The sequence below is a fragment of the Lepisosteus platostomus genome, chromosome 5 (genome assembly GCF_059453375.1).
Source record: "Lepisosteus platostomus isolate fLepPlt1 chromosome 5, fLepPlt1.hap1, whole genome shotgun sequence".
In the NCBI taxonomy this organism is placed as follows: domain Eukaryota; kingdom Metazoa; phylum Chordata; class Actinopteri; order Semionotiformes; family Lepisosteidae; genus Lepisosteus; species Lepisosteus platostomus.
The window spans coordinates 48360676-48385928 of NC_142615.1; the positions used below are offsets into that span (position 1 = coordinate 48360676).

The 25253-nt window shown below is 43.1% G+C and overlaps 3 non-coding genes across 3 annotated transcripts; 2 read left to right on the top strand and 1 right to left on the bottom strand.

Moving 5' to 3' along the window:
• Positions 1–353: 353 nt before the first annotated feature.
• trnav-aac (transfer RNA valine (anticodon AAC)) lies at positions 354–426 on the bottom strand. Its single transcript has one exon. It is a non-coding gene; the product is annotated as a tRNA-Val (tRNA).
• A 20216-nt stretch (positions 427–20642) lies between these two features.
• On the top strand, positions 20643–20736 carry trnai-uau (transfer RNA isoleucine (anticodon UAU)). The gene is made up of 2 exons: positions 20643–20680; positions 20701–20736. It is a non-coding gene; the product is annotated as a tRNA-Ile (tRNA).
• A 4404-nt stretch (positions 20737–25140) lies between these two features.
• trnal-caa (transfer RNA leucine (anticodon CAA)) lies at positions 25141–25253 on the top strand. The gene is made up of 2 exons: positions 25141–25178; positions 25208–25253. It is a non-coding gene; the product is annotated as a tRNA-Leu (tRNA).

Genomic DNA, 25253 nt, shown 5'->3' on the forward strand with positions numbered 1-25253 from the left:
AAGTGCATTTCAAGCAGAGAGCAGGAGGGACTTGTTTACACCGAGAGTGGTCGGAGAATGGAACAATGCGCCCAGCCCTGTTGCTGGAGCCGATTCTTGATGAGATCTTGGGCTCACTAAGAGTCCCCCGCTGGATGCTAATCTTTCTGTTGTTTTTGCAGGTGATGCGCTGCTTTTGAGCCGACAGAGCTCGTCCTGGTCTGTCGGCACAGCCCAATTGCAAATGATCGGCTCCGCGTACAGAAGGAACGTGCGTTTGGTACAAGAGTGCACGAAGGCACCGGAAATACATTGGGAACAAATGACCGGTCACTCAAGACCTCTGTGAAGTATAGGAGCATGCAAAACAAGGCTGTTTCCACCCGGTCTCGAACCGGGGACCTTTCGCGTGTTAGGCGAACGTGATAGCCGCTACACTACGGAAACCTGCAGGGACCGCTGCTGGTGTCTCACTTGGGTTTCGGGCTGAGAAAGGGACGCGTCACTTTAGGCAGGGGGCGCTGGAGAGAGGAACAAAGGGCGCGATGAAACAAAATGCCGAAACCCGGGATCTTTAGATCTTCAGTCTAACGCTCTCCCAACTGAGCTATTTCGGCGGTGCGCCGAGCCCACAGCCACCTGCTCCAGCCTTCCTGTGTTGCGGCATGAGCGCACCAAGAGTAGCGGGAGAGTGTTGCAGGAACGTCACTCAGAAGGAAAGCCACCCAGCTGCGCCCTCTGAGCTCTGTCCAGCGCATCTTCCTCGCATGGACTCCTGCCTGCGACGGGCAGGAAACAATTAGCAAGAACAGAACGACACCCCATGGGCGTCTCATGACCACACCTTAGGTTGTGACACGTGCAGGTGTGAGGGGTTGCCGGGCTACTTTGGAGCAGAGCTTGGGCGGAGGGGGGGCGGGAAAGCATACAAAGAGGTGACACCTCAAGGTCTGCACGATCACAGCTCTCCGCCGCCCCAGGCTTCCGCTCGATAAGCTACTGGACACACCCGCCCCTCCTCACACAGACCGTGGAAAAGCCCCCGAGTGGGAGGGCTCTCTCTTCCTCCCAGGAGCTCTTGGACACAACGCACAGACAGGGCGCGGGGAGCCGCCGCCTGCAAACACGGCTCCAGGCAGGACTCCACTCTGCAGGAGCCGCAGAGCAGAGGAGATGGGGGCAGCTTAGCTCCTGTGCAGAGACCTGAGCTGTTGTTGCTGCGGACGCTGTCTTTTCTGCACTCGGGGTAGGAGTGAATGTTGAGTTGCTCTTAGAAATGAAGCAGAGCACTTCAACGGCAAGGGTGTGTGTGTGTGCGTGCGCCCTGGTGATTCTGGGAGACAGATCGAACCTGGACTAAAAGAGAGGGGGCTTAGCCCTCTTCCATTTGCTAGTTCAAAGTTATACAACCCATTTGTATCTCCTAGGCGGCGCAGTCGTCGTCCACAAAGAAGGCTTTGAAAAGCGTCAAAGGCAAGTCATTCCGAGTTGGTCGTTTGTGTTTTCCGTTCAGACGCGAAATGCTGAAATGATCTCTCGGCTCCACGGTTGTCATTTCTGCTCCGTAAAGGAATCACAGCACGCGTCGCCTTCCAGCACGCTGGGTCGGGACACGATTCCGGGTGTCGGAGCGTGCGATGTCTTCCTCGTTAGTATAGTGGCAAGTATCCCCGCCTGTCACGCGGGAGACCGGGGTTTGATTCCCCGACGGGGAGTAGCTTTTCTTTCACCTCCTTAGAGAAAGGACTGCCTTTCACTTCTGTTTTCTTTCACAGCGTCGTGCACCTTTTCATTGCTCTCGCTTTCAGAGCCTCCGCACGGCACACGACTCGACATCAGGAAGCACATTGAAGTGAAAGCAGGAAGCGCTGCGACATGCACTGTGCAGATCCCGCCACACTAAGAGGTGAGTGGGTCTGTTCGATGCACAAAGAATGCTTTGATAAGCGTCAAAGGCAAGTCATTCCGAGTTGGTCGTTTGTGTATTCCGTTCAGACGCGAAATGCTGAAATGTCCAATCTACATAAAGATGAGAAAACACGCAAGAGAGTTGTCACTCAAGGGTCGATGTATACTGGGGCTCACTTGAAATGCAAAGTCAGGACTTTTCCGAATTATGTCACACGAAGAAAACACAGCCTTTTCCACCTGCCCCGTGTGTCTTGGTAACTCGCCGTGATCGTATAGTGGTCAGTACTTTGTGTTGTGGCCGCAACAACCCTGGTTCGAATCCGGGTCACGGTAGAATAGGGGCGTCTGCTTTTACTACTTGCACGAATGAAGGCAAAAAAAAGCCAATCGATGTGAAAGAACGGCGCTTTACAGAGGAGTACTGCCTGACTGGATCGTTGATGAATGACAGAGGCCACTCCGACCTCTTCTCGGTTTTCTTCAATGACTTACTAAGGATCTTCTGCACATTCACCCATGCAGGGGAAGCCAGTTACACCAAAGCAAACGCAGGAAAGTGCATTTCAAGCAGAGAGCAGGAGGGACTTGTTTACACCGAGAGTGGTCGGAGAATGGAACAATGCGCCCAGCCCTGTTGCTGGAGCCGATTCTTGATGATATCTTGGGCTCACTAAGAGGCCCCCGCTGGATGCTAATCTTTCTGTTGCTTTTGAGCCGACAGAGCTTGTCTTGGTCTGTCGGCACAGCCAAATTGCAAATGATCGGCTCCGCGTACAGAAGAAACGTGCGTTTGGTACAAGAGTGCATGAAGGCACCGGAAATACATTGGGAACCAATGACTGGTGGCTCAAGACCTCAATGAAGTACAGGGGCTTGCAAGAAGAGTCTGTTTCCACCCAGTCTCGAACCAGGGACCTTTTGCGTGTTATGCAACCGTGATAACCGCAACACTACAGAAACCTGGAGGGATCATTGCTTGTGCCTCGCTTGTGTTTCAGGCTGAGAAAGGGAAGCGTCACTTTAGGCAGGGGGCACTGGAGAGAGGAACAAAGGGCGCGATAAAACAAAATACCGAAACCCAGGATCTTCTCCCTACTTTGCAGTGAGCAGTATTTTTTTCTTTTTCTTCCCTTGTATTTTCCTTGCTATCTTACTGTCCCTTTCCCCCCACGCAGAGATGGAAAACATGCCGAAACCCTGTTTCACCCTGTGTTTGTGCAACGTCAGTCTGTGCATGGAAAATAAATCATGCAACTGCAGTGGCGCAATCAGTCAGTGCGTGGTGCTTATACGGCAGCGCCCAGCGGAGTTATGCTGAGGTTTGAGCTTTACCTGGAGCAGTGTAGCCTGTGTCTTTAGCTACTGAAAGCAACTCTTGAGTTTAGGTGCTCTTAGGTATTTGCTGGAGATCAGGTCTAAATTAACATGAATGAAACAAGTAAAGGTTTACTCTGTACCAAACCCAAAGAAGGCTCCACTGCCCGAAACGTTGTTTAGCATGGGATAAACCTTTACTCGTTCCTTTGCAGCCCATGCATGCTGACACAGCTACTTACTTAAATTACCATCAGCTGTGGACCCTCAGCTGGCCTGTACACAGGTAGATGAGAGATATCTTCTTAGACGAGAAGAGCACGATGGAGTACCGAAAACTTGAAAAAGCTCTCGCAGTTAGATTATGTGTTTTTGTTGTTCCCCAGATATGTTTTTAATGTTCTTTTTAATTTTGTTTTGCAGTGAGCACTGTTTTTTCATTTTCTTCCCTTGTATTTTCCTTGCTATTTTACTGTCCCTTCCCCCCCAGGCAGAGACGGAAAACATGCCAAAACCGTGTTTCACCCTGTGTTTGTGCAACGTCAGCCTGCGCAGGTCTTTAGCTTTTGAAAGCAACCAGTTTAGATGCTGCTACGTATAGGTTGTCCTTAACACCTTATGTAGTGGGATTGTAGTCTTTTAGGTATTTGCTGGAGTTCCGGTCTAAATTAACATCAGTGTAACAGGTAAAGGGTTTATTCCATGTCACACCCGAAGAAGGGTCCACGTCGTATTTCCTTCTCTTTTCAGCATGGAATAAACCTATACTTTTTCCTTTGCAGCCCACGCATGCTGACTCAGCTTCCTACTTAATTTCCCATCAGCTGTGGACCCCCTGCTGTATACAGATAAATGAGGTCTACTGGGACTAAGGGAGCACGATGGGGTACCGAAGACTTGAAAAAGCTCTCACATTAGAATCTGTGTTTTTGTTGTTCCCCAGATTTGTTTGTAATGTTCTTTTTGTTTTGAAATTGTTCCGTTAATTATTTTTTTTAAATTGTATTTTCTGTAGTAGTTAGACTACTACAGTGATTTACCTAGGTTCCCGGAAGGCTTCTCGCATTGTGGCTGTCGTGTTTTCGGGTTACATGTATTTTTTTTTCTATTGATAGGACCCCTATCATTACATTACTGTGGGACTAGTTAACTAAGTTCTTACATTGTACCTGAAATTACCACATAAACTACTACTCAATTATGTTTTTTTTTCTTTTTTTTTAAGTCCAAGGACCTCAATGCGCTTTTTATGTTTGACATCTTCAAGGAAAATGGTGAAATCGCAGGTGGAAGAGGAAAATGATCCTTGAGTAGAGGAAAGACGACCATCTTGAGCACTAACTCATGTCAGGAGGCTAACTTCTGTGACCAGGTGATGGAGTGGTTAAGGCGATAGAGTGCTAATCTATTATACTCTGCACATGTGGGTTTGAATCCCATCGTTGTCGATTTTAAGTTTTGACAAATGTGCTTTTTTAAAGTGGGTGACCTCTCGTTTCATCTTTCACTCCTGTACTAGAGCAGTAATGTTTGTAGATCTGCATGAACTTGGTATAGTAGGCTGACAGCAGGAACACGTGGTCCACAAGCAGTGAGAGTATCAGAGGTGTCTGCAGTGTGTTGGTTTGTGAACAGCAATAAAATAACTTGCCGTGGAAGCATGTGTGCCTGCATTAATATAGATCCATCGAGCAGAAAAAGCAACACAAACACCGACTTAAAGTCAACGGTAAGTTTCCATAGCTGAAAACACAGCCATTGTGCTCCAGGTGAAGCTTGTGTTGCAGGATGTGGGTCATTGAGGCAGTCACGGGCTGGGATTGAGTGGGTTATGTTGATTAGTGTTACAGGATGTGGGTCATTGAGGCAGTAACAGGCTGGGGTTGATTAGGTTATGTTGATTTCCATAATGGTGTCAATGTTGCCTCTCACTCAAGGGAGGCGACTGCAGTTGTCCTAATGAATACCGCCTAGCAGGTACAATTAGGTATCGAGACTTGGAGGTGTGAGGAGTCGCTGAGCCAGTTTTAGCCAGACCAAGGGGTGAACTGATAAGGTCCCATGACACCTAGCTCGGCACACCCACACCCCTCAAACAACACAAGCTTCCTCCTGGAAAAATACTGGGCAAATCCGATTCTGTCAGGGACATTGGAAAACTCCCTGAAAGGGATTGGCTAAGGAGTGGGATACAAACACCTGAGACAGAACAGAGGGGGCTCCCGATTCCCACTGGACCCTGGACACGACACAGGCAGCACAAGGGAAGCTGCAGAGTGCAAGACCCCGGAGGTACTCTGCAGAGACTTCTAATACCTGGAGGCAAGGATCTACTGGTTCAGTAACTGACGACAACAAGAGACATTGGCATTGAAACAGAGGTACTGTACAGAGACATTTAACACCTGAAGGTGAGGAACAAGGAAACTGGCACAGCTAGCCGATTCAAACTGAGGGGAATGTAATACAGCCCGCAGAGGATTTCTATCATTATCTGAATGGAGACTGGGGAACAGGACTAGGCGATACCCGTCTCCTTCAAGTGGGCCATCAGAGACTACAGGTACTAAGTAGAAACGTTCGAGTAGCCTCTCTTCAGTATTTTACAGGAAAGATTGCTGCCCCTGGGAAGGACCTTTTGCTGCTGTGAATACAGTTTTCATTGTGTTTTTGGGTGACAGTGAATGTGAATGTAGTTGGAAAATAAAAAGGGCACTTATACAATACAAATGCTTGTCGCTGGTCTGTGTGAGCATTGGTGATTCTGGGAGATAAAAAGAACCTGTGGTAATGTAGAGGGGCCCTAGCACCCCGTTTGTATTGCTAGGTGGCATAGTCGGACATGAAGCAGGAACATTCCTCGCCCATAGGGTTCACTTTACTGTGACACAACCACATAGGGCTTGATTTAGTTTAATGCATGAATGCATTTCCTTTCTGCAACAACTTGTTTTTCAAAAAATTCATACAGCTTGTGAAAAATGAAATTTAATTCTTGGCTATCAGTGCAGAAGAAATCTTGCCGGTTGGCATGAAAATGCAAGCAATTGCATGTGAATGGAGAAAAGCCTCTCTCAACAGTCTCTGTGGTGCAATCAGTGAGCATGTTCAGCTGTTAACTGAAAGGTTGGTGGTTTGAACCCACCCAGGGATGATCTTGTTATTATTGTCGATGTAAACACTGTCTCCGCTAAAACCGAAACCTTAACCCTCTATATTTGCAGAAAATGCGAGTCTTTTGCTTGTGTCCAACAACAACACTTAAACAGTTGAGTGCCTGAGTCAATATCACTGGGGAAGTCCAATAGTGACCAACATCGCAACTCCCAGAAAACCATATTCACCCATGGAAAACTATCTTTGACTGGCGGGAGATATCATTTATACTCCTGTTGCGTCCTCTGCTTAAAGAGTTTAGAAATACAACGCGGAATTGTTTGAGAAGCATTGTTACGTTAGCACTGTGAAGTTGGATGTTGATATTTTGATATATTTACCTTGATTTTAACATAAATATAAACATAAATGCTGTACAATCTATGCTGTACAATCAAACACAGGTATATTTTGAGTCTTATGCTGATCGTCTTATGGATCCAAAAGAAAATTTTAAAGCTGATACATTTTGGATTGTAATTTGTATCTAGCTGCAACATCCCTGGAAGAGAGATTTTATTAGTTGCATGCAATCAGTATCTTTCACTTTACGTATGGTAGTGGAAATAGTTTGAAAAATGTTTTCTAAAGAAGATTGTATTGCCAGGACCTGCCTTTAGCGCTCAGTAGGGATTACGCTGTTGATATAGATGGAGAAGAAATGTAAGATGAATTGATGATCTAAGATAAATTAGCCCTAACACGCCTCCTGTAACAGTGTTTGTATTCATAGCAAGTAATATTCTTTTTCAAACCCGAACGTTGCTTTTGCATTAAGTGTTATGTAACCATTAGCGGTTTCGGGAGCTTCTGAAGAGCGCACTTTTCCAAACTGAAGCCTATAAGAACATTATTCAAGATGCACCATGGCCCAGAATCGTGCATCGGGACAAGGATTAACATCAATTGAAAGTACTCCCAAATAAAAGATTTGACCGAAAAATTGAAAGAGTAGGCAAGTATTAAAACAACGCCATAACTGCTCGACTTACAGTCGCTTTCCTGGTTCAGGCTTTGTAAAATGACATGATCAGTGGAGTCATGCCACGGTTGTGAGTTCAAGCCTCACCTGGAGCAGCCCGGTTTTCTGTCTTGACAGGTAAACAGTGTTTTGTGTTATTTGCTAAATGGAGAGAGGATTCTGTGTTAATTGTGCTCCTCCTGGGAGAGGTCAAGATGAGAAGTTCACGAGGCTGGTGGTAAATATCCTGTCCAGGAATACCGGGGCTGTAGGGGGTCAGATCTATAGATGTAGTAAATACATCAGTGGAGACGGTGTGTCTGCTCTCTGTGAGAGAGCCGGGCGGAAAGAATAATCTGTGGTCTGGGAAGAAGAGACCCTCGTTGGAAGAGTGGCGCTCCTCACAAGAGAGAATGAATAAAATCGTTTTCAGGGACGCTGATTGTTCTCTTTGGGTGAATTAAAAGCACTTGTCACAAGTGACCTCGTGGTGCAACAGTAGGGCGTCTGACTCCAGATCAGAAGGTTGCGTGTTCAAATCACGTCGAGGTCAGCTGAGGAGTTTGCAGGTGCTGCTGGTGCCGACCCTGGAGATTACACCACGTAGTCGGGTTTTATCTGTACACCACATAGGTAATCTGAATGAAATAACAGCGCAGTACAGAACACCCAGTCAGGAGCTTATGCAGCGAATCATCTTGAACACGACAAGAGGAAAGACACACTGCATATCCGCAAAACATCACGTCTGGCTTTAGAGACAGTAACATCAGAGAATGGAAGTTTCAGACCTCTTTATTATTACAGGTTCAAGCAAACCTAAAAGTTAGGGAGTGTTTGGTCACATTTGTATGAAAAATTGTCTGAAGCCTGTAATTATAATTTGCCCTTTTTTATTGTGGTTGAAACTCCCATGTACTAACACCTTACAGTATATTCATGTTTACTTAAATGACTAACGCTATTGGACATTAGCGTCCTTGTTTTGTAATGATTTGCTATTGCATGCAGGAAAAAAAGGAAACCAGACCCAACGTTTGCTTTCAGGTGCGGTTCATTTACATAACGGACATCTATTTCTGAGGAGCCTGATTTAAAATCACACAACACCGATAGAAGTCGAATCGACAATCGTATAAACCGAAATCAGACACGTTATCCATTAAACCATTTGCCCGTCACATAACTGAATTGCACATGGTGAGTTCAGCGCCGCTACTAGTAATACACCACCCCATCTAAAATTTCTAAGTGAGAAACGTTTTTTACATTTTTATCAGTTTTAAAAAATCTCACTTTTAAACAGAGAAAACGTTTATGTGTCGCTCTGAAATTCTGATTGATTTAGAATTCAAAGAAAAAAGTGTTTTCTTCCACAATGCCGTGAAATTATCACGTCTTTCACTCTACTTCTCTTTTGTAGTAAAGCAGACCTTGCTGGGTGAGTATTTGCTCTGGTAAATTAGGTCGCGGATCATGTTAACTCACTTCTGCTAAACACAACATTTCCTTGTACACGAGAGTGTGTCTTTGTACAGCTGTTAAACAAAGGGCTGGTGGTCAGGGACGCGCTTCGGATTGTTTCGATGTAAACATAATCTCCGCTAAAAGCCCTCTTGAACTTTGCAGGAAATGTGCGTGTTTTAAACCATTTTCACGTGTGGAATTTTATCTTCAGCTGGCTGTAGTTAGAATGCCTTATACACCCGTTGTGTATCCTTAGCATAAATATTTTAAAATTATAACACAGAGTTGTTGGAGAGCTTGACAATCCTTGACAATCATTATTAAATGAGCACAGTACAAATGTACATTGATATTTTTGTTGTATGTCCCTTAATTTTAAAATATATAAACATAATTGTGCTGATATGGATGTTTATTTGAAGGATTTGAGGAATCTATAAAGGATCTGAGAACAACCAAAGAAACATTTGGGCATCTGCATATTTGTAAAGATTAAAGAGCACCGTAAGTGTGAAGTTTGCACACACGAGAGAAGAAATCAGTTTCAATGCACGTCATTAAACTGATGGTATGCTTATCAATCGTGCATAAAACGTGTATAGCAGAAGATGGCTTTGATCCATCGATCTTTGGGTTATGGGCCCGGCACGCTTCTGCTGCGCCACTCAGCTTTGTTTAACAGAACTGCTTTTGCACCTGAGATGAAAAGTTTCAACGGTAAACGCAGACGTCACTGAGCACTTGGTCTTTTGTAGTACAAATCATCACACGCTGCTCTACATGGGCGTGTCTTCAAGATCGTTGAGAACCAAAGCTTCTGCCTTCCTGGCTACTGATTCTTTCTTCGTTAATTCCCAAATCTTCAATGAGAATCAGTGAAACGAAAACCAAACACATGAACACACTCGCGTCCTAGCGTGAAAGAAAAATGATGGAAGCGTTTGAGAAATAACGAGTAGTCTGAACAGCTCCAGCCTATCAACTGCTCTACAAAGTGATCGCTATCTCCACACCCAGTTTATAACACTGAAAATGATTCAGGAAGCATAGCAAAGGTCTAAAACCAGTGGTTGAAAAGCGTCTAGATACATAAAATGACAATTTCTCAAAAGTAAAATCTTCATCTTTTAAATATTGTCATCCATATATTTTCGTTTTTCTCTTTTTTACATAACACGCTTTCGAGAAATAAACTGTCTTGTAATGAAGGCTGCATTAGAAAATGTGTATCTAAATTAAAATCGGGTTTATTACTTCTGCGTTTTTCAGCTTTCTTAGCGCTTGGGTCTCGATTCAGATATTGCAATGAAAGCAACAGGGGAGTAAGTTTTCCTTTTCTAAATCAAAGGTGATCTGCTCACAAGGAAGTATAAAAACTTCAGCGTTTACGTTTTGAAGACCGCAAATTGTCGAAACAATATTGCTTCATAAGCTAATAAGTAACGTTTCTGAGCACGCATTGTATTACTAATGCTGTTATTAATTTAAAAAAAAGCTTAAATTCACATTATGGAATTTGGACGGCTCAAAGTAGTCTATTCCTTGTACAACTTTACTTGCCCGCTGAGTAGAGTTAAAAGCAACGGCAGCAGAAGTAGCAGTAATAGCAACAACGTGGTTAGAGTGTCACAATACACTCTATGAAAGAATTGCGGCTTCAGATCGTTTTGTTCTGTTGAAGCTGCCTACAGGCTCCGATTTGCTGACATTGGCTGTGATCTTTTTCATGAAATTCTTCACATATTTGAAATATTTAATTCGGGTTCGCCTAATGCACGGTGCAAACAGTACCTGCAGCAGGATGCTGTGGCACATGAAGTCGTTTTGTTTATCGGTTGTAAGGACTGAGGAGCGTACTACAAATCGAGGAAGCGAAAAGAAAATTAATCAGGAGTCACTTTATGGATTGTTAATCCATTGTGCTCTGCTCGTCTTGGTTCAAATCCCGTCCTTGTCATGGTTAAGGCCTGAGACGTGTGTTTTTTCTAAACGGTGTTTGCATTTGTTTCCTCTTTTACTCCTGTAAACTCAGGATTTTTTTTCCTTGGTGGCAACAATACGCTTCTGCAATACAGTAAATCGTAGACTCCGCTTTCAAATTAGCTGCACCAGGCATTCGGATACAGAAAAACACAGGGATTTAAAATTCAGGAATATGAATGGCCAATTGCTTACAGCTAGGGTTTTTACGTTTTCTTATTTAGCGATTTGTGTATCAATCTTTTAACAATTCATTAAAATGCTAACAATATGTAAAATCAAAACAACAACACCGTTAAATGCTGGGGAGACAGGTAGTTTTTTTTCCAATCAGATGCCAATCTCTAATGCTGTGTGTGAGAGCTTACTGTACATACCTTTCCTTTTCTCACATTTTCTGACAACTATTCCAAAGGGGCACCCTGTCAGCTCCTAATACTTTTTAAACGTCTGCCTGCATGTTTGATTATTGTCGTTTTATTTAGGAAAAGTTCAATATTGATCATAACTAAAGACAATTAGGATCACGAATAAAAAGAGGGCTGAAGATGCGAGTCGCTCTTGAATCAGAGCTGGGCGACACGGGCTTCTGTTCTGATATGATTGTACGAGAAGCAGGAGGAATCTCTTCTCTCCTATGGAGCATGAGCTGAATCAGGAGTGAGACATTTCGTATGCTCGTGCATATGTCAACGCCTGACCTACATCGTAAAACTAAAACTAAATTAAAAGCTAACATTAAGTTGTCAAAGACATTCATTTATATACAAACAAGAGACAGACATAGTAATGATTCTACATTAACTTGTCCTACACTGATCAGACTAATTGAAATGTATGAAAGCCCGTTTCCGCCAGGGAGTTACAAAAAAACGTGCTATGGTATCGCAGAATTCCAACTAAGTAACTCAGAATTGCGACTTAGTAACTCACAACTCCGACTTCATATCTCACATTTGCAACTTCGAAATAGCCCATATTTAATTGTCTGTCATTTTGTTATTGTGACGGATTCGGGTTCTAGGGTTTGTACCCTCGCTGCTCCCACTCTAGCTCGTGCCTTACTGCATTGGCTCGAGCCCAGGTCTTGCCAGCTGAGCTAAAGAACACTTTCTTTAGTCCCGGCGGCCAGCATCCCTGTTATGCGCAGGGGAGAGCGGTGCCCTCATCACTGCAACCAGATCGTACAAATTGTATGTCGCAAAGGAACAAGTAATAGGTTTATTCCATGATGAAAAAAAGAAATAATAATAATAATTACATTATTTTGTATGGAATCCCATTTTCGCCAGTGAGGCTTCCATAGTACCCGGATGGAATAGTGGCCGGTGGGCTTTTTTAAAAAAATATATTGAAACACCAGAAATACAAAAACGGAGACAGAATATGAAATAAGATACAGAAATAGACACTTCACATCCAGAGGAATTCACAATTATTAAATCTGAAACTTATAAAAAATAAACTCCTCTTTACCTCAGCTAGCAAGGCCTGGGTTCGAGCCAATACAGTGAGGCACGAAGCAGGGTGGGAGCGGCGAGGGCACAAGAATCCGTTACAGTAACAAAAGGACAGACAATGAAATATGGGCTATTTCAAAGTCGCAAATGTGAGATATAAAGTCAAAATTCTGAGTTTTTAGGTCGCAATTCTGAGATTCTAAGTCACAATTCTGAGATACCATAGTGCGTTTTTTTTTTTTACTCCCTGGCGGAAACACCGGGGTAAAGTTAACTTGAAGTTCGAAAACGATTTTGGCACGCCTGTAGCGCTTTCACGAAATCTCTTAGAGTTACAAAAACACTTGCTTTGTGTATAAAATACATTGTGGATGCTTTCTCAGCCTTTACTTTTTCGTTTTTATGACATTTTTTTGACCAAGCACGAATATGCTTTTGTCCATATCTCCGCAATGGAAGCACAGAACGCCTTCAAACCAAAAGCATTTTAAAGACCACGACTTGTGGATATTTCCACAGCCTTTACATCAAACTATCGGTGAGCTAATTATCTTTTTTTAAACCTCCTGTTTTTCATCGATGCGTAATTACGCACGAACTGGAACCCGGGGGACCGCTGTGTGCACACGTTCACAACGCGAGAAATACTGTTCAATACGGCTTCATGCGAAAAACCCGTATATGACCATAGGAAGCAGAACAGCGCAGTCTCCCATTACCCAGACTGTAAGCACGGGAATAAAGCTTTGTTTGATTTCTGAAACCCTTCCTTTACGCCCTGTTTTCATTCAGGTAAGGGTCAACTATATTCACAATACTACTGACAGCAGGAAGATTAAAATATTCTTTTCTCAGCAGCTTATTAAAAACAGCTCCCATGATGTTCAAACCGATTTTTTACACAGAACACTGACAGCTTTGTGTTCTGAATCTCTTTTTCTCTTGCTTTTATTTAATGTGGCACAATGCACTGGTTCACAAACCAATAGCATTTAAACCACAGCACCCACAATGCTGCAGGTAAGTGTTTTGCACACTAAGCAGGTCATCTGACTATTCCCAGCTTTGTTTTGGGTTATGGAACCTTTATTTTTTTATGATTTTCTGAAGATAACACTACAGGTGGGATGGGTGGGTTGTCTTCATGGCTCAATAGCATTTCAAATACAGCACCCACACTGCTGAAACCAAGTGTTTTACACACCAGACAGGCCCCCGAACCTCATACAACCTTACTGTGGCTGTGGCCCCTTTCTTTATTTTGTAATGAGTTTCTGAAGATAACACTACAGGTAATACACTGGGACGGGTGGGTCGTCTTCATGGCTCAATAGCATTTCAAATACAGCACCCACTCTGCTGAAACCAAGTGTTTTACACACCAGACAGGCCCCCGGACCTCGTACAACCTTGCTGTGGCTGTGGCCCCTTTCTTTAATTTTTTTATGATTTTCTGAAGATTACACTACAGGTAATACACTGGGACAGGTGGGTCGTCTTCATGGCTCAATAGCATTTCAAATACAGCACCCACTCTGCTGAAACCAAGTGTTTTACACACCAGACAGGCCCCCGGACCTCGTACAACCTTGCTGTGGCTGTGGCCCCTTTCTTTAATTTTTTATGATTTTCTGAAGATTACACTACAGGTAATACACTGGGACAGATGGGTCGTCTTCATGGCTCAATAGCATTTCAAATACAGCACCCACTCTGCTGAAACCAAGTGTTTTACACACCAGACAGGCCCCCTAACTTTATATAACCTTGCTGTGGCTGTGGCCCCTTTCTTTATTTTTTTATGATTTTCTGAAGATAACTGTAACGCTGCTCTGTAGAGGTGAAAAGGATCCAATGCAGATGCAGGAGTCGCAGGGAGGTAAGTAAACGTACCGAGCAAATCCAGGAGCTGAGTCGTAGTCCGAAGGCGAAGGTGAGTCGAGAACCGGTAAAGGCACTGGTGGCGAACAATCCAAAACGTGAGACAGAATCGTAGTCGAAAAGAGAGCTACAGGGTCAAATCCAAAACAGGCAATGATAGCAAACAATCCAAGGGGCGAGACGAGATCCGAAGTCCGAAGGCAAAAGGTGCAGGCAGAATTCCAGGAAGGCAAAAGAGGGGTAAGAACGCTAGGCTGAGCAACAAGTAGAGAACTCAATACCGAGCAACGGGAATCAGGTACGAATGGTATAAATAACCCGGCGTGCCGCACGGTAGAGCAATTGCAGGTGTGTTAACTCGTGCGGCGGCGCTTGTTAGTAGTAATCCGCTGCTGGTGCTGATTGGCTCGCTTACGTGTTGATCTCCGCTGGCTGGTGGTCGTGACAATAACACTACATGTAATACACTGGGACAGGTGGGTCATCTTCATGGCTCAATAGCATTTCAAATACAACAGCCACACTGCTGAAACCAGGTGTTTTACACACCAGACAGCCCCCAGAACCTTATACAACCTTGCTGTGGTTGTGGCCCCTTTCTTTATTTTTTTATGAGTTTTTCAATATGGCACCATTAGACAGGCGGTACATGGGGATAGTACATCGTGCTCTTCACGAGTCAATAGCCCTTCAAGCACAACAGCCACAGTGCTGCAACCAGGTGTTTTACACCAGACATTTCCCCTAACCTTATACAACCTCGCTTTGAGTTGTGGAACATTTATTTATTTTTTAATTGTTTTTTTGACTGTAATCAAGTGTTGTGCTCACTAGGCAGGCCTCCTGACCTTTCACAGTCATGCTTTGTTGTGTGCAACTTTAATTATCTTTTTAGGATTTTTTGAACATGGCAACTTCCACCGAGACGGGTGGGGGGTGTGGGGGTGCTCTTCAATAGCTTTTTCATCTATACACACAAACGGATGTAACCAAGACACTCAGAACCTGTCACGCAGGGGCTGACTGCTGAGGATAGGGATCCAATGCGGTGCCCTTGGTAGGGTTGGCGCGAGACGCAGGCGTAGTCGGAATAAACAGGCAGGGGCCCGAGTCCGGGAAGGCGTAGAAGTTGCGTCGGTAGGCAGAGGCGTAAATGAAGAGACAGGCTGGGGTCAGGATCCGAGAAAGCGTAAAACAGGCGAAGGTACAAAATCGAGTGGCTAAAGCAGTTGTCGGAAAACCGGGGTCGAGGTCCAGGGGAGAAGTCATAGTAAGGCAAAGGCGTAGTTAGAAGGTAAGCTCCAGGAGAGAATCTCAATCGTGAGCAATGACCGGGGGACAGATGAGGGTTTAAGTAGAGGACTGATTGACATGTGCACGTTTGGTATGGGGAGAGCTCGAGGGAATGCGGGAGCGCTTGCCTGCGTGGGGGAGATTCATGACAGAACCAACAGAATCAACCTGAACTCATAGAAAAACAAGAATGCCCCCGAGACACCTGAATCCCCCTCCTGGACCACTCTGGTATCAACACCCCCAAACCCATCCATACCAGCTAACAAGATTCAGAATCGGTGCAACCCTCCAACCTGGACCAAGAGCAGGATGGGACAAGAACCTGCACCACACTACGTACACAGGTTTGTATTTTTGGCTGAAGATGAAAATGTCTAACATAGATTGTTTTGGTTCTAGCAAACAATAAAAATAGTTGTTAAAATCCAAACACACATAATGAGATCACTCTCTGTCAGTATGTGTAACATTCTGGGTCTGGGCTCCTCTGTATTTGGGCTAAAGAGAGTTCAACAACATTTATTAAATGCACTGACATCATAATCTGACAAGATCCATTGTTTAGGGGAGACTTGACCACCCACTGTCCCCCTGGTATCGTGAAGCTCATTGTCCTTTAGCTTTCCAAAACCAGAATCACTTGGGACTCCGGGGGGATCGGTGTATGCAAAATATGAATTCCTTATGCAAGAAATTGTATATGGTCAATATAGCGATCATATCTTATCAGCAGATGGTAATCTCCAAGGAACAAGTAATAGGTTTATTCCACGCTGAAAAATGATCAAATGATTGATGAACCCAAGTGATTTGAAAGAAATGTTAAACAACTCAAAGCGAGGTTGTATAAGGTTAGGGGAGCTGTCTGGTGTGTAAAACACCTGGTTGCAGCACTGTGGCTGTTGTGCTTGAAGAGCTATTGACTCATGAATAGCACCCCCCAATCCCCATGTACCGCCTGTAATGGTGCCCTAATGGTGCCATATTAAAAAACTAAAATTCTTATTAAAAAAATAAAGAAAGGGGCCACAACCACAGAAAGGTTGTATAAGGTTCTGGGGGCTGTCTGGTGTGTAAAACACTTGGTTTCAGCAGTGTGGGTGCTGTATTTGAAATGCTATTGAGCCATGAAGACGACCCACCTATCCCAGTGTATTACCTGTAGTGTTATCTTCAAAAAATCATAAAAAATTTAAGAAAGGGGCCACAGCCACAGCAAGGTTGTACGAGGTTCGGGGGCCTGTCTGGTGTGTAAAACACTTGGTTTCAGCAGTGTGGGTGCTGTATTTGAAATGCTATTGAGCCATGAAGACGACCCACCTATCCCAGTGTATTACCTGTAGTGTTATCTTCAAAAAATCATAAAAAATTTAAGAAAGGGGCCACAGCCACAGCAAGGTTGTACGAGGTTCGGGGGCCTGTCTGGTGTGTAAAACACTTGGTTTCAGCAGTGTGGGTGCTGTATTTGAAATGCTATTGAGCCATGAAGACGACCCACCTATCCCAGTGTATTACCTGTAGTGTTATCTTCAAAAAATCATAAAAAAATTAAAGAAAGGGGCCACAGCCACAGCAAGGTTGTACGAGGTTCGGGGGCCTGTCTGATGTGTAAAACACTTGGGTACAGCAGTGTGGGTGCTGTATTTGAAATGCTATTGAGCCATGAAGTTGACCCACCTGTCCCAGTGTATTACCTGTAGTGTTATCTTCAGAAAATCCTAAAAAATATAAAGAAAGGTTCCACAACCCAAAACAAAGCTGGGAAAAGTCAGAGGACCTGCTTAGTGTGCAAAACACTTGCAGCATTGTGGGTGCTGTGGTTTAAATGCTATTGGTTTGTGAACAGAATACCCATATCCCAGTGCATTGTGCCATATTAAATAAAAGCATGAGAAAAAGAGATTCAGAATGCAAAGCTGTGTCAGTGTTCTGTGTAAAAACTCGGTTTGAACATCATGGGAGCTGTTTTTAATAAGCTGCTGAGTAAAGAATATTTTAATCTTCCTGCTGTCAGTAGTATTTTCAATATAGTTGACCCTTACCTGAATGAAAACAGGGCGTAAAGGAAGGGTTTCAGAAATCAAACAAAGCTTTATTCCCGTGCTTACAGTCTGGGTAATGGGAGACTGCGCTGTTCTGCTTCCTATGGTCATATACGGGTTTTTCGCACGAAGCCGTATTGAACAGTATTTCTCGCGTTGTGAACGTGTGCACACAGCGGTCCCCCGGGTTCCAGTTCGTGCGTAATTACGCATCGATGAAAAACCGGAGGTGTAAAAAAAGATAATTAGCTCACTGATAGTTTGATGTAAAGAGTGTGGAAATATCCACAAGTCGTGGTCTTTAAAATGCTTTTGGTTTGACGGCGTTCTGTGCTTCCATTGCGAAGATATGGATAAAAGAATATTCGTGCTTGGTCAAAAAAATGTCATAAAAACGAAAAAGTAAAGGCTGAGAAAGCATCCACAATGTATTTTATACACAAAACAAGCATTCTCGCAACTCTAAGAGGTTTCGTGAAAGCGCTACAGGCGTGCCAAAATCGTTTTCGAACTTCGAGCTAACTTTACCCCTGTCTTCTTTCAAGCCTATGAACTGACCCCCTTTTTATTTTCATTTTCAAACTTCAGAACCGAATAACAAAAAGGTTTCATGTGTGACAGCATTCGGTTGCAAATACCGTTTCCACGATGTATTCAGCGACGGGAATGAAATATTTTAGTGCTGGCTCAAATGCGAGGAATTTCAGAAAAACCCGGAAAAGCAACGCTTGTAGTAAATGACAAATTTAAAGCGTGTAGTCAGCATGAACAGAACAACGCAATGCTCTGTAAAAACGATCTGAAGCAGCAATTACTCTTTTATCTCGGGCAGTTCATTCCGATACGATGTTTCCGCAGAATAAATGAAATGCCGAACTCCAAACATGTTGTTGCCATTATTGTTACTCCTGCTGCTGTAGTTTTAAGCTTTAATCAGTGGGTATGTAATGTTGTAAAGGGGCTGGACTACTTTGTTCCATCAAAATTCCATTATGTGAATTTATGCTTTTTTTAATATAAGCATTAACAATACAATGCGTGCTCAAAAACCGTTACTTATTAGCTTAAGAAGCGGCAGTGTTTTGACAAAGTGTGGTATTCGAACAGTAAATGCTGAAGTGTTTAATACTTGCTTGTGAGCAGATCTCCCTCGATTTAGACAAACTCTTGTTCGGCCGATGTGGAAAGAAAGCTGAATTTCGCTGGGTACTGGGTATCACTGTTACGCCATCAGGTCATGCTAGAAGGATTGGGGGATCAAATTGACACAGAGGGACCCGATGTGGGGGCTGAACCCACAGTTCTGAGATTAAGAGATTCTTGCTCTATGGACTGCGCCTATATAACTCTTATGCTCCAGCAGTAATGTTTCTGGGTGTGGATGAACATGACATAATAGACTGACAGTAGGAACACGTGGCCCACAGGCAGTGACAGTATCGCTATATTTGGCTGCAGTATATTGTGTTGAGAGCAGCAATAACTTTCCTGCAGAGATGGGAGTGCCTTTAATACAGCTCTTTCAATCAGACAGAGTAACAGGAATTGACCTAAAGTTTCGGCTGTGGATCCATCTCCACATGGGGGAAAGAGACAGTAAAATAGCGATGAAGAAACAAAAAGATTTGTGCTCGCTGCAAAGTAGGAAAGAGGTGGTCAGACACATAAAACAGCTTGGTGATAATTTGCAGCGACAGTTTTATGTTATTTAGTACACGGATTTGTTCCTTAAGATGTGTAATTTGTATGTTGGTTGTATGAGAACAGTTTCTTCTAAAGTCCTGTCAATTGACAGTGGAGAGCTAGCTGGTGCACATCTTCAAGAAGACTCTCTTTAAGGCGATTACAAGTTTCTCAAACAAATCTGTGTCATATTTTTAAAATAGTTTAGCTAATGAGCAACGAGAGTATAAATGAATTCTCCCACCCTCCATTCGAAGATAAAACTCCATGTGCGAGTCTAAGTTTCCTTGAAGCTACTGATGTTCGTCATTATTGGACATTCCCGGTGATATTGACTAAGAAGCTCAATTTTTACGTGTTGTAGTTCAACATGTGCAAAACATTCGTATCCCCTGCAAATATCGGCAAGGTCAGTGATATTCTCAACAATTTGTGCCATTGCAATTCTTGCAATTCGTGCCATACTTTTTCGAAATGTATCCTGACATCCCAGGATCAGAGGGTCATATTTAAAAAACTGGTGCATTAAAATTTCTTGTACTTCAGGATTTTGATAGTCTGTTACATTGTCTTTCACACATCGGTGTCAGAACTGTGAGACATTTTCATAATCGGGGGGAAGGCCGTAGCAATAAGCAGAAAGTACAGTCACCTTTTCCCAGTGTAAGTCCGTGTTGTGGTGAGTTTTTAAAATTGGTTTGCGATTTTCTGAAATCTATTCCATACAAAAATATAATTTGGACAGTCGCTATTTATTTGGATATTCCTTTTCAGTAAAGATGTCTACAGTATTCCAGCCGGATTAGTACTGATCGAAGAGAGCCATCTACAGGCGAAAGGCGACATAACATCACAGCAGCACCATTTAAGGTGGAACGAAAAACACGCATAAGAAGCTGGCGAATAAGAAGCCAACTTAAGCCTCGTAGCAGACCCTTGGAGGCACGCTCAAAATAATCATCTTTCCTAGTACTTCAGAGTCATATTTAGATCGCTTTACTACAATTTTATTTGATTGATTGGAGATGTGAAGCCATCGAGCCTGTACTGCACTTTCACATTGAAATTGAAGCCATTTCTCATGCTTTCTCTCAGTTTCGGGGCTGCAATTGAGTGTAAAGGAGGCGACTTGAAATTGAAACGTGTAATCACCTTACAGAGGGTCTTCACGACGGGGTGCGTCAGCTAGTTCTCCATTATTGTCAGTTTACCGGACTTCTGAAGAAACCTATCTACAGCGAAGATACAAACTGCACAGTTTAAGGCACATGAAGATAAATCTGTTTGCTGATTGACTCAAAAACTGTCGATACAAATAATCTGCCAGGCTGATTTACTTGTCTGACCACCTCCCTCAGTTCCCCTTTGCTGTTAGCACAATTCTTTCAGTTTCTTTTCTTGTATTTTCCTTGCTATTTTAGTGTTCCCCATGTATAGATGGATCCACAACCGAAACCGTTTTCACCCTGTGTTTCTGCAGCGTCAGTCTGTATGAAGAACACAAGATGCACAGCTCCAGTGGCACAATCGGTCAGTGCGTGGTACTTATACAGCAGTGCACAGCACAGTCATGCCGAGGTTGTGAGTTCAAGCCTCACCTGGAGCAGTGTCTTTAGCTACTGAGAGCAACTGTCGAGTTTAGATACTCTTAGGTATTTGATGGAGATAAATTAACATCAAACGAACAAGTAAAGATTTATTTCGAGTCACAATCAAAGAAGGCTCCACAGCTGAAACGTTGTGTTTACTTCTATTTTCAGCATGGAATAAACCTATACTTTTCCATTTGCAGCCCACGCATGCTGTGATGCAGCTCCCTACTTAAATTACAGCTGTGTACCTCCAGTTGACCTGTACACAAATATATGAGAGAGGTCTACTGAGACAAGAGGAGCACTGAAGACTTGATAAAGTTCTGCATTAGATTCTGTGTTTATGTTGTTCCCCAGATTTGTTTTTAATGTTCTTTCTCTTTTGAAGTTGATGCGTTTGGTTTTTTTTCTGATTGGTAGCTACAACGGGTCAGTTGCAACAAACTGGCTGCTGAAATTTGTCAGCAGCTCTGTAGCAAACCTGTTCTCAATTGCAACAAACCTAAAATAACAGCTGCTCCCCATTAGATGTTACTAAAGTAGGAGACTAAGCAGACGAAGTGGAACAATAGATTACATTGGAACTGTCCTGAATGTAGTGGAAATAATATCGTCATTAAGTAATGAACAATTGCTTTCCAGACACTACAATTATTCACAAGGAATTTTATCAATACATATTTTATTAATAAAAGTGTAATATCTTAATAATGAAGTTTAAAGTTATCTATATTAGTAGCTGTATTACAGGTAATGCATGCACAGACTTTATTATACTATAATGAATTTTCAGGTATCCCGGGGAGAGAACTGAAATGAAGGAAATACATATTTAAAAGGGGTGTAAGTCTTAAATGTGTTCGTTCACATAGGGGTGTTAATTGAATAGATTTGTTGTAATATTATTTGACTCTACACTTCTGTTTCTCAGGAGACAGCATTAATATTGGGGATTTGCGGATACAGATAATAAGTTGTACTATACAGGCAAATGTATGGTTACCTTAATGAAAAAAACTCTTATCATTAACCTTTTCAACATTATTATTTAAGACAGTCTTTCAGAACAGTATTCTCGTATTAGTGGCTATAGTCTAATGATAACGGTGGTGAAACAGGTGAAATGTGCGGAAAGAATTGGAGATGGAACAGGAGACTCATCCAGTCGATAGAAAGCTTGGGTAGGACTGCACAAACACCGTGCCAGTGCTTAGTAGCGTCATTTAAAAATAATACGTGGTTTAACAATATCAACTGCTCTTCTGTGAGCTCAGCTCCACTACTAGTAATACATTGCCCAAATTTTCAAATTAGATACATGTGTTTTCTACATGTATGTAATTGGTACTTTTTTTGTTTTAACTGATTTAAAATATAATCTTTATAAAACAGACAAAGGGTTTATGTGTCGCGCTGAAATTCACACACAAGTAAGGAAAGATATCGCGCTTAGGAAGAAATCCAGAGTGGAGACGCCGGCGATTGAAAACAACCACATACAGCCTGTATGTGCTCTACCACTGAACTAAACTTCTGACAACTACTGTATCATTATCTGCAGCATTTTCTTTTAGGAAGAGTGAGGAGTCTACAGGCCTAGAAAATAAGACAACTAAGTGAAAGATACATTTTCACTTTTTGATTAAAGAACATAAAAAACACCTTTCTTCCAGCCAGATTCAAACCAGAGAGCAAAGAGTTCCCAGCTGTTTCCACTATATTCCTCCGCTCGTACAACTGAGTTATCGAAAACACAGGAAGCCCACCTTTTGTCTTACATAAAGCACAATGTAGTGCAGTGGTCCTATTTATTTAAATCCCAGTTCGAAATCAAATCTCATTCCCATAGTCCTGTTTAGTTTGAATTTAAGCAGTTGTAGCAGCAATACTTGGTAATAAGACAGAATTAAGCGTTGCTGTGCTTTCCTAAATGAGGCCCCATCTCACTCTCCATCTCTGTGGTGCAGCCACAGAGAAAGTATTCATGCAGGCTGATTTAAGATATTTTCTTTTGATAAGGGACAGCTCCCAAACGGGGATGCACTTAGCTTAGCCTGGCTATTATGATCAATGGTCATCCATTGGTGCCTATCTGTCTAGGGAGTGCCGAATGGACATCTGGACTGCATTCCTAAGTGTCAAGAGTAAGTGACTCATATCTCACCGTGATCAACCAATCAGGGATTGGCAGGGCGTGGTAACACCACGTGGGTCTCCAATGCCCGCCAAAATCTCAACCAATCAGCACACATCTGTGTCTTGGTTAAAAAGGGAGCGCAACCTCAGATCGGGGCTCTCCTTGGCCATTTTCGCACATCCTCAGAGACAATCACATGATAACTGCTGTTGTCTGCACTGGGACTTGGACTTTGTTCTAAGCGCGAGGCCGAGGATCCCGTACGTACTCAGAATTCTACCAACGTGAATGCTCCGCTTGATCAACGGCAGCCTACAGTTGGACCCTCGTCGACAACCTGAATAGCTTATTCAGTAGCAGCGCTGGTCCGGGAACGAACCAGCTTCTTCCCGGGCAAAAGAGTGACTTGTGCGGACTTGCGGTCACACTCTGTGCATAGATACTTTCTACTAGCCAGCCGGACTGCTGGTAGATCCCCTCGGAGCAACGACTGCCCTGCGCATCGCAGTTAGATTCCTCCGCCCGTCCAACTCCGAGCTGCACCTCTACTGGTTGGCCGGTAGCCAGAGGATGCCGGGACAACGCCCATTGGACAACCACTGGAACCAAGGCTGCAACAGAGCCTGTCAGCTGGTTTGGTGTTCGTGCCGGGAAATTCCAAATCCATACACAGTGGATAAGTAAACCCCATGTCCTACATTGCGTCTCGAGAATTCAATTGTACCTCAACACAAGTTGTTATCAATTTAATTCACGAGTATTGCATTTACTTCCGAGTTTAGAGTAACAGGGGAAATAACACTGATTAGCGATTTGGTAACCGAACGATATATATTGACATATATTCTCTGTTGTGTATCTCTTTGTGTTTGCATCTCTTCGAGATTATATTCCTTGTATATTGATAATCCTCACAGTAAGGTCTGCCGCTTGTATCCAGGCAGACTGGTATATGTTTGGTGCACAATTTATATTAATAACTGTATCTCGTGTATTGAACATGTATGTGTGCGTTGTTAGTTGTTCTGACGATTGATTTTCTAAAAACCACAGCGAACCACCTCGTGATTACTGCTACAATGAATAATTGTCTCAGTAAACCCATCAAACCTCTACACAGCTAAGGAAGAGTAGCTCGGAAAATACCCAACTCAACAAGCGAGCGCGTTGGTTGCTCTTGCTCTTAGTGCAAGGAGCTGTTTTTTATTTCGCATTCATCATTATTAACCAGAAACAGCTGCACAACTGGTCGCATTTGTGATTATGTCACTTCTCTGCTTCAGCAAGGTCAATAAAAGACTCTGAAAGTAGTAGAGAAAAACTGAATTAAAATCATATTAGCAATTCTGAGCGATATCTGCATACAGGCAATCCAACAAGAACGTTGAAATCTTTGAATATCATCTCTCTATATATTGCGCTGCTTTTCACTTGGAGTAAAACTATTGGATTGAAGGGTTAAAATGTATTGTTGTTATTTGGAGAAATCAATGAACTCGTGATTTTATATGTTTTAAAATACGGTCATGCGCACAGAAAAAAGACAGTGCTGATTATTTTTCTGGAGACGGAGCACTGATGACCTATCCGAGCCAATTGATAAGGCCCACCCAGTGGATACTCTAGCAGAACGTGGAAGAACGTTCACCATTGTAACCAAGGCAACCACAGGAACAACATCAAGAAGCACAATCAATTCCCCATTTAAATCTTTCGTGTAAGGTATGCCATGTGAAAGCATGAAGTAAATCCCCTGATCTCTTTTGAACATGGACAAGGTATTTCTGATGGAGCGCAATGAGCAACGATTTAATGAACTACTCCTGCCGATGATTCAGCTTAAAGAAGTAAAAGCTTCACAAACAAAAGCAGCTCGCTACCACAGCCAATATTAAATGTACTTGGTGGCACATTACCATATGCACTGGCTCAAAAGTGGTCTCGGCAGACGTTGTTCCCTACATAAAGCTGAAAGCGCCAAAGAGCATTTCCATTGAGAAAAAAAAATCTTTCTTGATGTTAAACATAGAGAGCCTGCCTTTTAGAAGTTCTCCCTCTAAACACCTTGTGCAGCCTCCCGACAGACTAACAAAAAGCGCCTTTTCACCAACTCAATTTATAATACGCCCCTCAAAACTCACAACCGAATAACAATCCATCCGTATATTTGATTTCCAAGATCCATTCAAGGCAACTTGGGTCTTCGCAAGCAAATCATTTCAGGGAAGAAACTCAGTTTAGTCAACTACTGGTGCATTCAGCACACCACTTGCTTTCGATTGTCAGGGTGGCCGAGTGGTCTAAGGCGCCAGACTCAAGGACATGTGTCTTTCCAGCTGGCTTGGGTGTTCTGGTCTCCAAATGGAGGTGTGGGTTCAAATCCCACCCCTGACA